Source organism: Calypte anna, chromosome 8 (genome assembly GCF_003957555.1).
Source record: "Calypte anna isolate BGI_N300 chromosome 8, bCalAnn1_v1.p, whole genome shotgun sequence".
In the NCBI taxonomy this organism is placed as follows: domain Eukaryota; kingdom Metazoa; phylum Chordata; class Aves; order Apodiformes; family Trochilidae; genus Calypte; species Calypte anna.
In genome coordinates this window covers 14,532,831-14,547,224 of record NC_044254.1, presented here as the reverse complement: position 1 = coordinate 14,547,224, position 14,394 = coordinate 14,532,831, and the positions used below count along the sequence as shown (strand labels likewise).

General features: G+C 45.1%; 1 protein-coding gene across 3 annotated transcripts in view; it reads right to left on the bottom strand.

The window, feature by feature from the left end:
* ZNF644 (zinc finger protein 644) overlaps positions 1-14,394 on the bottom strand; it is an 89,327-nt gene that overhangs the window by 72,114 nt on the left and 2,819 nt on the right. The window contains exon 1 of one of the 3 annotated variants that reach the window (XM_030455139.1): positions 9,847-10,005. The exons of 1 other annotated variant lie outside the window; for it this stretch is intronic. The gene's annotated coding sequence lies outside the window, so the exon portion shown is untranslated. Of the gene's footprint in view, positions 1-9,846; positions 10,006-14,394 lie in introns of those variants that run through there. One more of the 3 variants, XM_030455146.1, reaches the window with a different exon arrangement.

Here is a 14,394-nt window from a genome sequence, read left to right as displayed (position 1 = left end):
GCCTTTTTAATATGACAAAAATGTTTCTGAAATTGTCATTGATTTCAGTATAGTTGCTGAGAGCGATCGGGCCCTGTATGCAGTCCACAGACTGTGCATACAGAATTAATAATCTCATTAACATTACTATATGCAAATGCTCCCAGGATGCAAAGAGAGATTTGTATTTCAGATTAATATTTTATGGGAATTTTGTGTGCACATGATAAATGAATAAATGGAGGGACACAATGGGACATGAAGAACATGTGCATCACGTGTGAGAACTGCATTAATTCTTAAATGTTTGCAATGGCCACAAGATGGTTAAGGAATGAAAAGATTTATTATTGTAATTACATACGAGGAGAGAATAAAAGAAGAAAAATGAGAGATCAAGGGAGCTGTTTCATGTTACAGTTTCTCCAGCTGCAGAGCTGGCTTGGGAGGTTCTCTGATACCTCCTGCCCCCATCCTTTCCACCCTATGTGCTTTCCCCTGATTGCAGATTACCATACCTTTAATTCTGCCAATTCAACCATTTGCATGTTCAGGCTTTAAACCAGCTCTTAATTACAACACAGAATCACACCCTTAGTCTACTTGGTCTCTCACTCATTTTCAGCTGCCACATAACGAGGGGCAACACTGTTTAAAAAGTCAGCATTAATACAGTGCTGCAGATACAAAAAAAAGAGGCACAGCAGGTCCCAGGATTTGAGGGTTAAAAAGGAGAATGAGTTATTTGGAGAGAACTGTCACTGGTTCCCCACTGTTTCAGCATCAGGGTCACCCTCTTCCCACCTCTCCTGTTGTCCTTATTCCACTGAAGTTTTATTGCTACTCCAGAATGACGTGAAGCTCTCTCAGGCTTCAAGTATAAGAAAGGTAATATTGCATTTGTCCAAAAACCTACATGAGTAAAAGAAGATCCCTGAGGGGATATTATTAACTGCCTGCTACTTATCATTGATGGTTATTCTCTGAGACAACTCTCGTGTTTAATCTTTGTGCACTCGACAATAACCCTTCTCTCTTTTTGATCAAGTGTTTAATTTTCCTGAAAGATTTTCTCTGACTTTAGTTATTATTGAAGAGGATTTTAATTTTACCCCAACTCTTTAATGGCTAAATCTTGCATATCCACTATTTCAAATAGGGGTATTTCAGTTACTCTAAGTAAATAGTTCAAGGATTTGGTCTTGATAGGTAGCTGGAAAATTTCAAATCAAAACAAAATTGAAATTGCAGTTTCTTTTCCACTTCAGAAGAGAGTTTTTAGTCTCCCTGAGTGACCTGTCAGCGTATTGGAATAAGAAATGGATACTGATAGACTGCTACAGAGCATACTCCCATGTAAGCAAAGTTTTGTCAGCATGAGTGGCAGCCCTGTATGGGAAATCAGTTAGCTGGTTATTTCATCTGCAGATGATCAAAGATAAACAAGATAAAAAAGAAACAAAAAAAGTCATGATGTAGAATGCATTCTTACTTTTCTAGTCTCCACAGGCAATACTATTGCTAAATTTCCTCTAATTCTTTATAGTAAAACTGTAAAGTATAACAGGAGAGAAAAATAAAGAAAAAAAACACCAGTAGAAGATAAGTTAAGAGCAAAGCCCCAAAGCCCTTGGAACCCGTCCTGCCTGCTTTCTCTTCTCATAAGCATCCTCAGTCCTTCCCCATTGCCCTTGTATCTCCACAGCCCAGTGGAAATCCAGATCATGGGTAAGTATCTGATAATACAGTAGCTACATTTAGGGCAGCCCATAGAGCAGGGAACCGTAAGACTGAGAGGATCTTTTTTTGGTAGGTTTGTTTTGTTTTGCCATACTGAGCACTTCTGTTTTCAATGACCTTGTTGTCCATCACAATTACAACAGTCTCTTGTTCCTGGAGTCAGTAAATTACTTGATTTGGCCCATAATTTTGCAGCTCTAGTTTGTATTCTCAGTTTTGGCTTATTGCCTTTGCATGTCTGATCTGAACATGTGTGAGTGGAAGCACAGAGCCTCCCATGCAGCCACTCTCCTTTCCTGGTCCTCACATTCAAAATATGAGCTCAGCACATCTTTTTTATGGCCTGAAGCAAGAGTATCATTCACTCGTCTTCCTTGCCCCTTTTCCACAATAGCCCATCCCCACAGCTACCCTGCATGGACTTGCTCACAGGGTGCAGAGACCTGCAGAAGCTGCACAGGACACAGCTGCTCCATAACCAGGTATTCAAATGGAGAAAAGACTTCACTGAAAGTAAGCTGGGCCAAATAACCAGTTAGAAGACACTAGAACATTCAGATCTAGATCTATACATCTCAGCCTTAAGTTCACCCATCTGCAAAACCAACATTGAAATACTTCCATATTTCTGAAGAAAGTTATCAGGAATAATAAATTAATGCTTACATAACACCATATTGTCAGAAAAATCTTTTCCCTAAGTCGACATGTTTTCAAATATTTCAGTTCACGACAGAAATTAATTTTACAAACAGGTACAACACAGACTATAAACGGTGGCTAATAACCTCAAACGATGATCCCCTTAAGATTAATCTAATACTGCAAAATCTTTCATAGTGAGTATTTATTTCCCCTGTTGTGCTTCTGTTGAGGCAATTGGACTCAACAGCCCCATTTGCTTTCTCAGCATCTGATGCCAGAGTACACAAGCAATAAATGTGGAAAGAACACAGCAAGAGATGTAATCACCAAAGAAATGGAGAAACAGACTTAAAAAGAACATGATTCTCACAGCAGGTCAGCTGAAGTAGCAGCTGTGCCTTTCTGGGCTAGTACCAAGTGTCCACTACCACCTTACAGGAGCTTTGCGGCTTTAGATTTTATCCCCACTGACTGAAATACATAAGTATTTTCTAACAGTACCATTGCTTTTCCTAAAGTATTAGTTCAGCCCCAGCACTCAACAAACTTTCTCCAGTACTTCATTTTTAAAGGCTCAAACAAGAGATGTGTGGAGAATCTTTCTGTGTTGCCCTTCACACTTGCATTCAGATCTTCCCTGCTTAATGAGCCATGGGCTGTTGCTCTGAAACAGAGGACATTAACAGTTCAGAAAAATAAACCCCTGCAGATTAATCACCTGGCTTCTTCGTGGGCCCAATTCCAATCAGCAGACAGTGTGAAAGCAGAATATCTCTGTATATACTGCCTGACTGATAACCACATTAGCTGATCGCTACGCTTGGCTTTGACAAGGTTATAGAATATGCGTCTAATTTAGTTGTTTATTTCAAATGAGTACCACAGGTCTCCAAATACCACTATATTCACAGAAACTAATAACTGAGCAGCCATTACATGATTCTCTTAGCAGCCCCCCTGCTCCGTGCCGCAGAAATAATATCTATTCCAAGCCTCTTGATTTTTAAAAGGAATATTTTATTGCTTTCTGAACAGCACTGAACTGCTAGCTACCAATTCCGAGTCCACCATGCAAACACAAGGGTCTCAATTCATCTTGAGAAGTACATTTTGCTAGAAACTGGGCACTAACTAATGGTATTCCTGCTCTGAGGTAAACCACTTACAGGTTTATTGTTACTTAGCCTGGCCACTCCATTTTAGTACAGGAGGGACAGTACAAAAAAGAAACAGTATTAAGTACTGGCCAAAAGGATGGCAAACCCATTAAAAGCCCTTTGCCAAACCTTGAACATAGCGTAGGCAGGAGTTAATTTGCTGGAAACGTAGAGAAAGGAGACAACCAAAAAACCCAGTTGTGCTGTGAGCACAATTCCCCCCATCCTACAGCAAAGTAATCTCAGAAAAGACAAATGGGATACGGCATTTAACAGTTAGCCAGACCTGAGCTGCTCCTGTTAATGTAATGACAACACCCTCCCATCACCATAACCCATAACCATAACCTCTTCGCCTCTGCCTGCTCCAGTTCACCATGGTTTGGGAGACTTTTTGAAAAGAGTGATTCTAGCATAACACGAAGGAAATACCAGCTCTATCTTTTGATCATTTCTTATTCATCTCCTTTCTTTTGTTGGGTCAAATCTCAGTCCCACTGAATTCCTGATTTAGCCTGCTAGTGGTGAACAGTGAACCCCCATCCTCATTTCTTTCCTTCATGTACCTACTAGCTTGTTTCCCATGCTTCTATTTTTATAGCCCTCTACAGGAGGCTATAGGAGTGAGCTGCTTTGATTACCTTTACTTATAGGTCACACAGGTCAGTGCCATACCTGGAATAAACTGGGGCTGTTACTTCAACTGTCAGTCATGTTCCAGATGGAAGGCAGACCCTGAAGTGTTGTAGAGCAAAGCAAAGGACAGTAGTGTCTTTGATGGCAACTGTGTGCTTCAGCTCCCTCCTGTTAACAGGTATCCATGGGCACCACTGCTCCCTAGGCTCTGTTTCCCTTTGATCACGTTGTGTTGCTATTGGAGCATTTCAGCAAACAGGGCCCAGAGCAGAGTTTATATGCCCCTGTGACTGTGCACAAGAGGCTAAATCCTCCACAGAATAAAAGTCAAAAAAGGTTGTGACATTTTCCTGTGCTGAGGATTTGGCCCTATATTCTTAATGCTCCCCAGCCACCAAGCAGGGTCTCATCAGGCACAATGCTGAGCAGCATTTAATGCCAGTGTGAATGGAGAACACGCAGCAACACAGATTTCCCAGAAATGGCCCTTTACAAAGAACTGCCTGGATGCTACAGAACGAGCCACATGTGGAGACCCCATAAATACAGTGGTGCTTCAAACTGGACATCTTTGTAGACCGTTAGCCTGTCCTGGGGTCACAAGTTCTGGATTTGGGCATATTAATTCATCACTCCTTTAAAGAGGCAAGAACACTGGTTAGAAGGATGCAAACATGTTTACTTTATGATGACACTTAAGACTGCCTGAAGTCTCCCAAACAAACCTTCCTTTTCTTTTAATGGCAAGCGAACAGTGCACACTACATGCTCTAAATGGGATTCGAGTCACTTTTTTCATTGCTACTAGAGCACATACTGCTGGAGATAAAAGCAACTGTCTCAGAAGAGCAGATATGACATCTGGTACATACCACTGAAAATAAATCTTTAACTTCCTCTCATACCTGCCAAACCTACTCCAAGGAAATAAACCTGGGAAATATCACAAATCCACACTTCTCTCTGATTTCAAAGGCAGAACTGACCTATTTTTTTCTTTCCCCATTCTAAATATTTCCTATGAAAAGATCAGTTTGCTAAAACAATGGGTGATGTTTGGAATAACCACAACCATAAAAGAAAACTGCATGCACATGAACGAGGCGAGTGGTCTGATGGTTGCATTGGAGGTAATTCACACTAATGCTGCTGTATTTATTGCACAGCAGCACCTCAGGGACCCAGCCATGTTCAGCACACCTACTCGGTAAGCACTATACAAACATGGAATCTGATAGTCTCTCCCCTGTAATGCAGTCATACTTGTGATTTATGGAAACTGATTGTGTATAATTTGGGAGTGGTCCTTTGTTAAATCATCTTCTCTGGTCATGGCTGTGTAAAAACTATTTTCCATATCCCTTCAATAGCTGACTTGGCTTACAGGGAGACAAGAAATTTGTGTATTGGTGAAGATGACCTACTTAAATCAAGAACAATTAAAGACCCAGGTCCTGTTTATATGCTTGACCAAGGAACCACACACACACAAAAATCAAACTGAAGAAGCCAAGAAATGTTTCTCAGTGCTACAGTTTGGGTTCTACAGGAGGGTCTCTAGGGGGGATCAAAAAGAGAAATGCTTATGATTCATTATTAGCAATGTAAATAGGACACATTTGGAGGCTGTCACCACCTTGATCACTCAGCTGCTTTTATTAGTCCTCATTCTTTATTCTTATTGCCTTTGGTTTTCTGTGCTTGCTGTTAAAGTTAGTTATGTTATAGGGATCTGTTTAGCATATTCTATATGAAAATGCAAATGAAGATGAAAAACAGTAAAATAAATATATGAAGCTTCCATGTCATGTATATCTTTGACTGTAGCACATCAAATACAAAGAATTAACACTTTCAAAGTCTGCTTGTTCATTATATGCATTACTTTTTTACCAGCAGATGGCAGTTTACCATTATTTTAAATAGGTTGTTTTGCTAGTATCAGATTTTTAAAGTTCTAAGTGGTTGGTAAAAAGCCTTGAGCTCCTTTCAAAGTTAATTTTTAATTCAATTTCCTTCTGTGTTACCCCCTCTAGAAAAAGTAATCAGGACTGAACCATTTGCTTCAGTTCACAGCCCTGCTTTTGACCAAGGCTAAACATTATCTATACAGTTACCTGACAAAAAGTTAATCCAGCACCAGTGGATATTATAACAGCCTCAAACACTCACTGGAGCTGCCAGCCCCCTAAGGCACACTTTACACTGCCCAGTTCCCAGTCTGTGCTTAGGGACTCGCACAGAGCATTATTAGCACCAGTTACTAGGGGAAACATGAGGGATGTGACCCAGTACAAAGTGGTCAGTGGTTTATTTACTTCTGTGTTGCCTGAACACTGCATTCTAGGTAACAAAGGGTTAAAACTACCATCACCATCCAGGCAGTGCTGCTCAAACTAAAGCCAAGGAGGACGAAGGGCAAGGGGAGTCTGTGCCAGGAGATGCAGCCTCAGGAGATGCAGCCCACAGGGCACTTTGAGAATCCTGCAGCTACCCAAGGTCATCCTTTAAGCCAGTCAGAGGCACGACTACAGGACCATCTTCCCTGGACTAACACAGGACTGCAAATGAGAGATTTCCTAGTGAAAAATTCCACCAGGAAGTACAAGCAAAAAGAAGGCACAGGTCTGCCAGTCCAATGATACTTTAATGCCTGGGCATGGATTTACCCTGGACATCCACTGACACGTGCAGCCCTCACAGCCACAGCAGTGCTATCCACACCCTAAAACCAGGCACAGGGGGAGAGACTTATGCACCAGGACCCTCACTCTCCGTGACTCTATTGGTGGTGACATTGCTCAGTCTCTGTGAGGCCATGCTGCCCTATTGCCCTAACAACCCCCTCCTTTCTGTCAGTACCACACTCAGGCTGACCCGATGAGGCAACACAGTAGCTCGCAGTTGGATCTGCGCCCTCATCCAACTCTGCCACCCACCACAGCACACAAACACTACTTTTGGCAGCATCAGGCACAGAGATTTTTGTCGGATTAAAGCAACCACGTGAGCCCCAGCTTCTCCCAGCAGCAGCACCAGAACAGCAACAAAGAGCAGAACTCCTCTCACTCACACCACAGGCGTGCCAGCTTGGCCTCTCACTGCCTGATGGTATTTTGGGCACACATCCATTTCTGCCAACTCTCCAGCCACTGAGCACGATGGTAGGCTGAAAAAAAACTTTACAGATAGTGGGAAGGAAAAACGGGCTTCCCTCACCTGCCCACAGACTAGGGACAGACTGGTTTTGTGGCTGGGCTGGGATTCTGCTCATTTATTTTTTGTTTGCTTACATGGCAAACTGCCCTTTCCCTAGGGCTGCACAGGTCCTTTCAAGTCCTGCAACTGTGTTCCCTATATTCTCACACTGCAGTGGCAATGGAGAGATACAGAGATCATTTTGCATCTGTTGAAGAACTAAACAAAGCTAAAAGTTCCAAAACAAAGAGTACTGACACTCACCAGCCTGCAACCTATCTTGGGAATGCAGTGTTTTATTTTACAAGCAATCCCACATAGCCTCTTTTTTAATGATCTGCAGAGACCAAGAAACTCACCAGTGGTGCTAAATTAGAAGCTGAAAACAACACACACAGCAGATGCAATATACAAATACACAAAGAGAGATGAAAAACACGGGAAGGAGAAAAGAAAGGCGACATTTGAGAAAAACAGGAGAGCATTCAGTGTGGGGAAACAACAGGATACATGCAGACATGGTATCAGGTACAGACTGACAGGGGAGAAAAAATGTGTCAAGGGAACAGTTCGGCAGTAGTGGGAGAGAATGACTAACAGGTCTTTTCTCCCCAACACTGAATATGCCTGAAGACATGGGATGCTGGATACCCATCATGAAGATGTCTTCAAGGGCAGAGTTGTGCTTATAAAATAACACTGATCCAGTTCCAACAGCCTTTTGTCGGAACAAATAGCAAATGGGAATATTTACAAATCACATAAAGCCTTTGTAGCTTTTCATAGTTCCCAAATAATTATATAGTCAGAAAACACACTCTGATCAACCTCTCTTTCTCCTGTGGGCAACTGCATAAACAAAACAAAGTCCAAGTGAACCTGACACCATCCTATCAACTTGTTTCCATCTGAGAAATATTTTAAAACTCAAACTAGGTTTTGGTTATTATTCTCATTATTGCATTCCTAAGATAATGGATTTCAAAATTATATTTTCCAGTTGAAGATTAAAGAGCTACTCCTAGGCTTGCTACTTTATTGAATAAAGTAAGATTCAATCTAGTCTCAAAAGCTGAACATTAATATAGAGATTCTCTGTCAACTTAGTGTAAGCAGAAATCATTTAGCATTCCCATTACTTTCACACCTAACCCTCACCTACCTACGTTGAATAGAAAACTGGATTTCTTATACCTGCATGCCACCTTCATCTTGCAGATACTCAGGGACATCTACCACTGTTTGACCCCAGTTTTTCCACTCTGCTTCACAGAGTGAAAGTAGATTCGTGCCTCAGGGCAAAAAGAGGGCAGCTTTTCATGCCTATGAGGCACAGGTACCCCCCTGACCTTCAGTGCAGCCCACTCCCCCTCCAGGGACCTTGCTGTGAACAGGGTAGAACGCTGCAAGCTCACTGCACAGCCAATGTGCAAATAGCATCCAGCCACATTTGATGCTGTGGTACACACCTGGCAACCCACATTCCTTCAAAAAGAAAAGCAAGTAAGAATCCTTTTAATTGTCAGACCATGCCCATGTGCAAGCAGTGAAAGTCCATTTGGCTAGCCCTGCATTTCCTGTATACACAGTCACCTTCATATTGCAGGCACAAGAGCACCAGAACCTGCCTATTAACAACAGGATACGTCCCCAGAAACAGCAGTGGAGAGGAGACCTGTCTCTTGGCAAGGTACAGAGCTGAGCCCACTCAATCTCACCTTGCAGAGCCAAGACCAGATTAGCTCCTGGCCCCACTGCTGAAGAGAGGGAAAATTCCACATACTGATGAAAAACCAAAGCAAAACAATGCCCCATGGATTTTGTTCGAGATACAGCATTGCCCAAATCAAGTTTAATTTCCACACAATATAGGACAGAGAATTTAATTATCCAGAATCTGTCCCAAACAGTGAGCACTCCTATCCACTTCGTGACCTTGTGGACTGACTCACATCAGAAGTTAAATCAGCAAGACTCAGACTGGGTTTGCCACCCCATGAACGTGCACTGCATTGGGAGGAAGAGTTGCAATCCCAGCCTAGGAGCTACGGTGTGAATTTCCTCCCCCAGCTGTATGCCAAAAGCCGAGCAGCAACCAGTTCTGAAGAACTACATTATCCCACTTTGCACTAGATTTTCCACCTCCCTTTGTGACTTACCACGCCATGTCGTTTGAGTGACATGGAAAGCAGTTGACGTAAGGCTCAAAATTTGCAATTTTGTCTGGAATATGCAGCAAACGCCTTAATTAGAAATCAGTCTTTATGAGCTACGTTCCTCTACTATCATTTGTTCTGTCCCAAATACCACTACAGTGCCACCCATCAGACAAGAAGGGTTGAGGCGAAGTCTCTTCACCGAGAACCCTCGCAGGGCTCCATGTGGGGAGCAGGAGCAGCCTGGAGCCTGACAGCGCTTGGCTCTACAGAGCCGGCCCGCAGGGCCGGGGCAGAGGGACCCACGGGGAGAAGAGCTTCAAGACACGAAATACCTGCTGGCTCAGCGGTCGATGCGGCGGCAGCGACCGGCGGCTCCGTCCCCATCGGCCGCGCGGGGCCGCGGGCTCCTTCCCGGCGGAGGCGGGGGTCACGTGCAGCCTGCTCCCGGGAGCCCCGCTTCCTGCGGCGCGCGCTGCAGAGGGCAACCGCCCCCACCGCGCCGGGGATGGGGCCAGCGCCGGGAACCCGCCCGGTGTCTGTGTCCTCCCCCCCCACACCCCCTCCGCCGCCCTGCCTCGGCCTACTGGTGTCTGGGCGGAAGGCAGCCCTGGAAATGAGGGCCTCGAACCTGGCGCCACGGAACGGAGCTTCCAAGTAAGCGGATGCTTACAAAGAGTTTGCACCGCAGCGCGTGTGACAACGCTGTAGCTGAACGTACGGCAGAAATTTAGGATTTGACTGGTTGCCACGGTCAGGAGGCCGTGTTTTATCAAAAGCCAACCTACAATTAAAAATGGGGAACAAAGCAAGGCCTGAGCACCTACAGAATGGAGAACACCCTCAAGTGAAGCGATCACCTGAAACCAAAAGACCCATCAGAGTCAAGTCCCCTTTCACCTCCTGGCAGTCTATAAACACGGGAAGGACAAACTTCGGCAGAACCGCTGCTTCTGTATCAAGTTTTCACTAAGAACTGGTTTTAGTCCAGCACCCGAGGTGATCTCTGGACAAGCCGCACACGACTGCAGGGCTGCTTGGCTGAGGGGTGGGGCAAACGCAGGGCTGATGCTAAGCCACGACTCATCTAGGGCAAATACAATGAACTGAGAACACCCTCACCAGGTGAGTGTGTTTAACACATCACAGGTGTTGCAAGAGTTGCTAACAAAATGAATGGCAGGATATACCGAGTTTCATCTACAGCTTATACACTGGAAGGAAGAATCCTTAACCAGGAGTAAATTTTGCTCACTGAAACTCAAAGCTGAAGTAAATGCAAATAGCCTACCCTGAAAATGTGAAAAATAAACAAAGTATCATTTAATTTAATTTGAGCGCCCAAGCAAGTCATTCACAAGTCTGTTTAATGTTTAGGAAGCAAAGCCTTAGTTCAGTCTCTACAAATGGTTTTAGTTACTTCTGTGACTTCCCATCTCTTGAGGATAATCTACTCCTAATAAGGACAATTGCTGAGATTTATTGCCCCACTGAGGTCTTGTTAAGGATCTAACAAAAATCCTATTTAAATGAAAAGGACAATAGACTCTTTAAAGTCAGTGTAGAGTTTAATTAAAACCTGAAACAGACTCCATGTCTTCATGCAGAAGAAAAGCAAAAACAGATTTCAGAGCTGTTAAACGACATGTAATTGGCATAAACTATCCATTGAGCCAAAGTGGGGGGAAAAAATAGACTATCATATGGAAATTGGAGTTCATTAATAAATAACAAACCTGATACATGTGCATAGCACCATATTTTTTGCATGTTTTTTTTTTAATTTTCCTAATTTACTAGGCATATCTTAGAGTAAACACAAGACACACTAGATGTTAAGATGAACAAATCCAAAAGGGACAAAAAAAGACTGATTGAAATCAATGCATTAACATGTACCAGCATTTAAAAACGTTTCATAACGTTCCCAAAGAGAGCATGTAAACTGCAGCAGTCTCGGTGCAAAACTGCTATAATCTGTGTTCCCATGTAGTCATTATTCACACATGGGAGTATACAGTTCCTACAGTCATTTTTCATGCATGAATAGTTTAAAACCCAAAATCACTGACATAAATACACAAGGGGGACCTCCCTTTAAAAAGTTAACATCTTATAAACTCTGAAAGAGAATGTGAAGATAGATACCAGTCCACATGCTGACACAGCTCTCCTGTGGTGCAGGGTCTGTGTGCAGACCTTCTGCAACCCCAGGTGCACCCAAGCCCCGGGCTGAAAGCCACCACCAGCCACGGCTCCCAGCTTGGAGATGGGAGCTCCAAGAAAGGTCAGGACAGAGCAGAGCAAAACCTTACCCCTGGTCCCTTACCCGCAGTGGCATCCAACTGAGGCAGCACTTATAGGGAAGGGAGGTCAACAGCTGCTTTGGACATGCAGTTTCCTTTCCAAGAGATACGAAATTTGGGCCCCAAAAAGTAAAATCCTATAACTTTTTTTCTGCACTAAAGAGAAGGAACTTTTCCTCCTCTGCTTTTCCACGTGATAAAGGCTTATGGGCTGGCTGTGGACAGGCAGACACACAGATGGGCTCTCCACAGAGGAAACACGAAGACAGCAGCTCTATGCAGCAGCACTGAGCCTAACGCAGCAGCTGGAAAAGGGGTTACCAAATGGTGGGCCCTCTCCTGGCTCCCCCAGTTTGCCTCTGATGAGAGGGAATGACAAAGCAAAAGTCATCAGGGAACTCCATCTCTGAGGTTGGTCACATGACTCCCACATCTGGAAAAATCCTCAGAGGATGGTATGTTAACCTTCCCTCTGCAGCATGTCAGTCCCTTGCTTAATAATTTAAGCAATTTTGTTGAACCATTTCAAACCCAGATAGAGGCCATCTTGTTACTTAGGCTTTTCCCCATTTACAATTACAGTCCTTGCCAGTGATATAGTCATCTTTTAAATAGCATTTTCCTGCAACTGCCCCCTTGCATTACATCTGACTTGGACAGCAGCTGCTGAATGTGTAAGGGCTAAAAGCCATCTCAAGAAAATAGCCACTGGCATTAACTGATTCCCTGCTCACCTCTCTCAGGCTTCTGGAACTGAATTGGTAAGATAGTGTCTTTTTCATTATTTAAGGCCACTTCTTTTAAGTTCAGAAAAATCTGCCTTAGGGCAGCTGTGTGCCCAGACAGTGGGTCCCTCAGAAGCCCGGGAGGCAGCGGTGGTGGCCCAGGGTCCCTGCCTGCACATCCCTGTGGCACCCCTTCCCACCGAGAGCTCTGCTGCCCCAGATGCGGCAGTGGAGAGTTCTCAAACTCCAGTGCAACACACTGTGCTTCGGTTACAGCACAAGCTTTGCAATCATAGAATCATAGAATTGGCTGGGTTGGAAGGGACCTCAGAGATCAAGTCCAACCCTTGATCCACTACCACTGCAGTCACTAGACTATGGCACTGCGTGCCACAGCCAGTCTCTTTTTAAATATCTCCAGGGATGGAGAATCCACTACTTCCCTGGGCAGCCCATTCCAATGCTTGATCACCCTCTCCGTAAAGAAATTCTTTCTAAAGTCCAACCTAAACCTCCCCCAGCACAACTTACGACCCTGCCCTCTTGTCTTGCTGAGAGTTGCCTGGGAAAAGAGACCAACCCCCCCCTGGCTACAACCTCCTTTCAGGGAGTTGTGGAGAGTGATGGGGTCTCCCCTGAGCCTCCTCTTCTCCAGGCTGAACAGCCCCAGCTCCCTCAGCCTCTCCTCATAGGATCTGTGCTCGAGTCCCTTCACCAGCCCAGTTGCCCTCCTTTGGACCTGCTCCAGGACCTCGATATCCTTCCTACACTGAGGGGCCCAGAACTGGACACAGTACTCGAGGTGTGGCCTCACCAGCGCTTGGCATCCAGTACGAGTAACACTAAAGTGAAAGACACGGTAACAAACCAGCGTTACTCGCTAATTTAACGTAAAGACGGGACAGAGGAAGCCGGCCAGCCCCGGGACAGCCGCCCGGTGGCATGCGGCGGGGAAGATGGCTGCCGCCCCTCACCGAGCGCCAGGCCGGGCCCGCCCATCTCTATGGCGACGCCCGCGAGGTAAGGTGGGGGGCTCCGGGAACTGGGGGCAGAGCCAGGGCTCTCGCCGCAGCCGAGGCGCCCGGCCCATCGCCGACCCCGGTGTGGAAAAGAGCCGCGCCACCGGCCCGAGGTGACGAATAACGAACGGACCCGTGCGGCACCCCGGACCCCCGCAGTGCGGCCGGTGCCATAGCGTTCGGGCCGTCCGGCAGCGCTGGGCCTTGCGCGCCCGTCTGCGCGGAGGAGGGGAAAGGCGCAGCATCGGCGCAGCGAGGGATGTCTCGGTTGCGAGCAGCTCCTGCAGGGCTGCGGGGCGATTCCTCTGTGCCTTAGGCAGGCGACTGCGAGCGTAATTACGGAGAGGAAATGGCCAATATGAGGCCTATGTTAGTGTGCGGTGCATCCTGGGGGTTGTATTCCTTAACGACCTTTTTAAAGAAATATGTGCTGAAAGCTCTTGTTAAGAGTCTGCGGGAAGGCACAGATGTTTACAAAGTTAGCCACTGTTTGAAATTATATTATCGAGTCCACGTGGTGGCAAAGAGCTCATTCCCCTTTCCAACCACATAGCAACTGAAAATGTAAATTTAATGCTGCTCTTTTTTTCAGCTCTTTATCACTAGAGAAACAAAAACCCAGCAGTTTCAAGGCAGTGTGGAAGGCTGTGAAGCGGCGGTGAAAACCTGGAGCATCCCAAGCACTGTCAACCTCCCCTAGAACTAAAAGCAGAACTACATCTTCATGACTTATCACTAAGCTACAAATCAAAATACAATTGAAAAGACATTCATAGCTGACAACGGCAACTGCAAGCCAGAGACTTAGGGTCTCTTTTGTTTGTTTTGGTTTT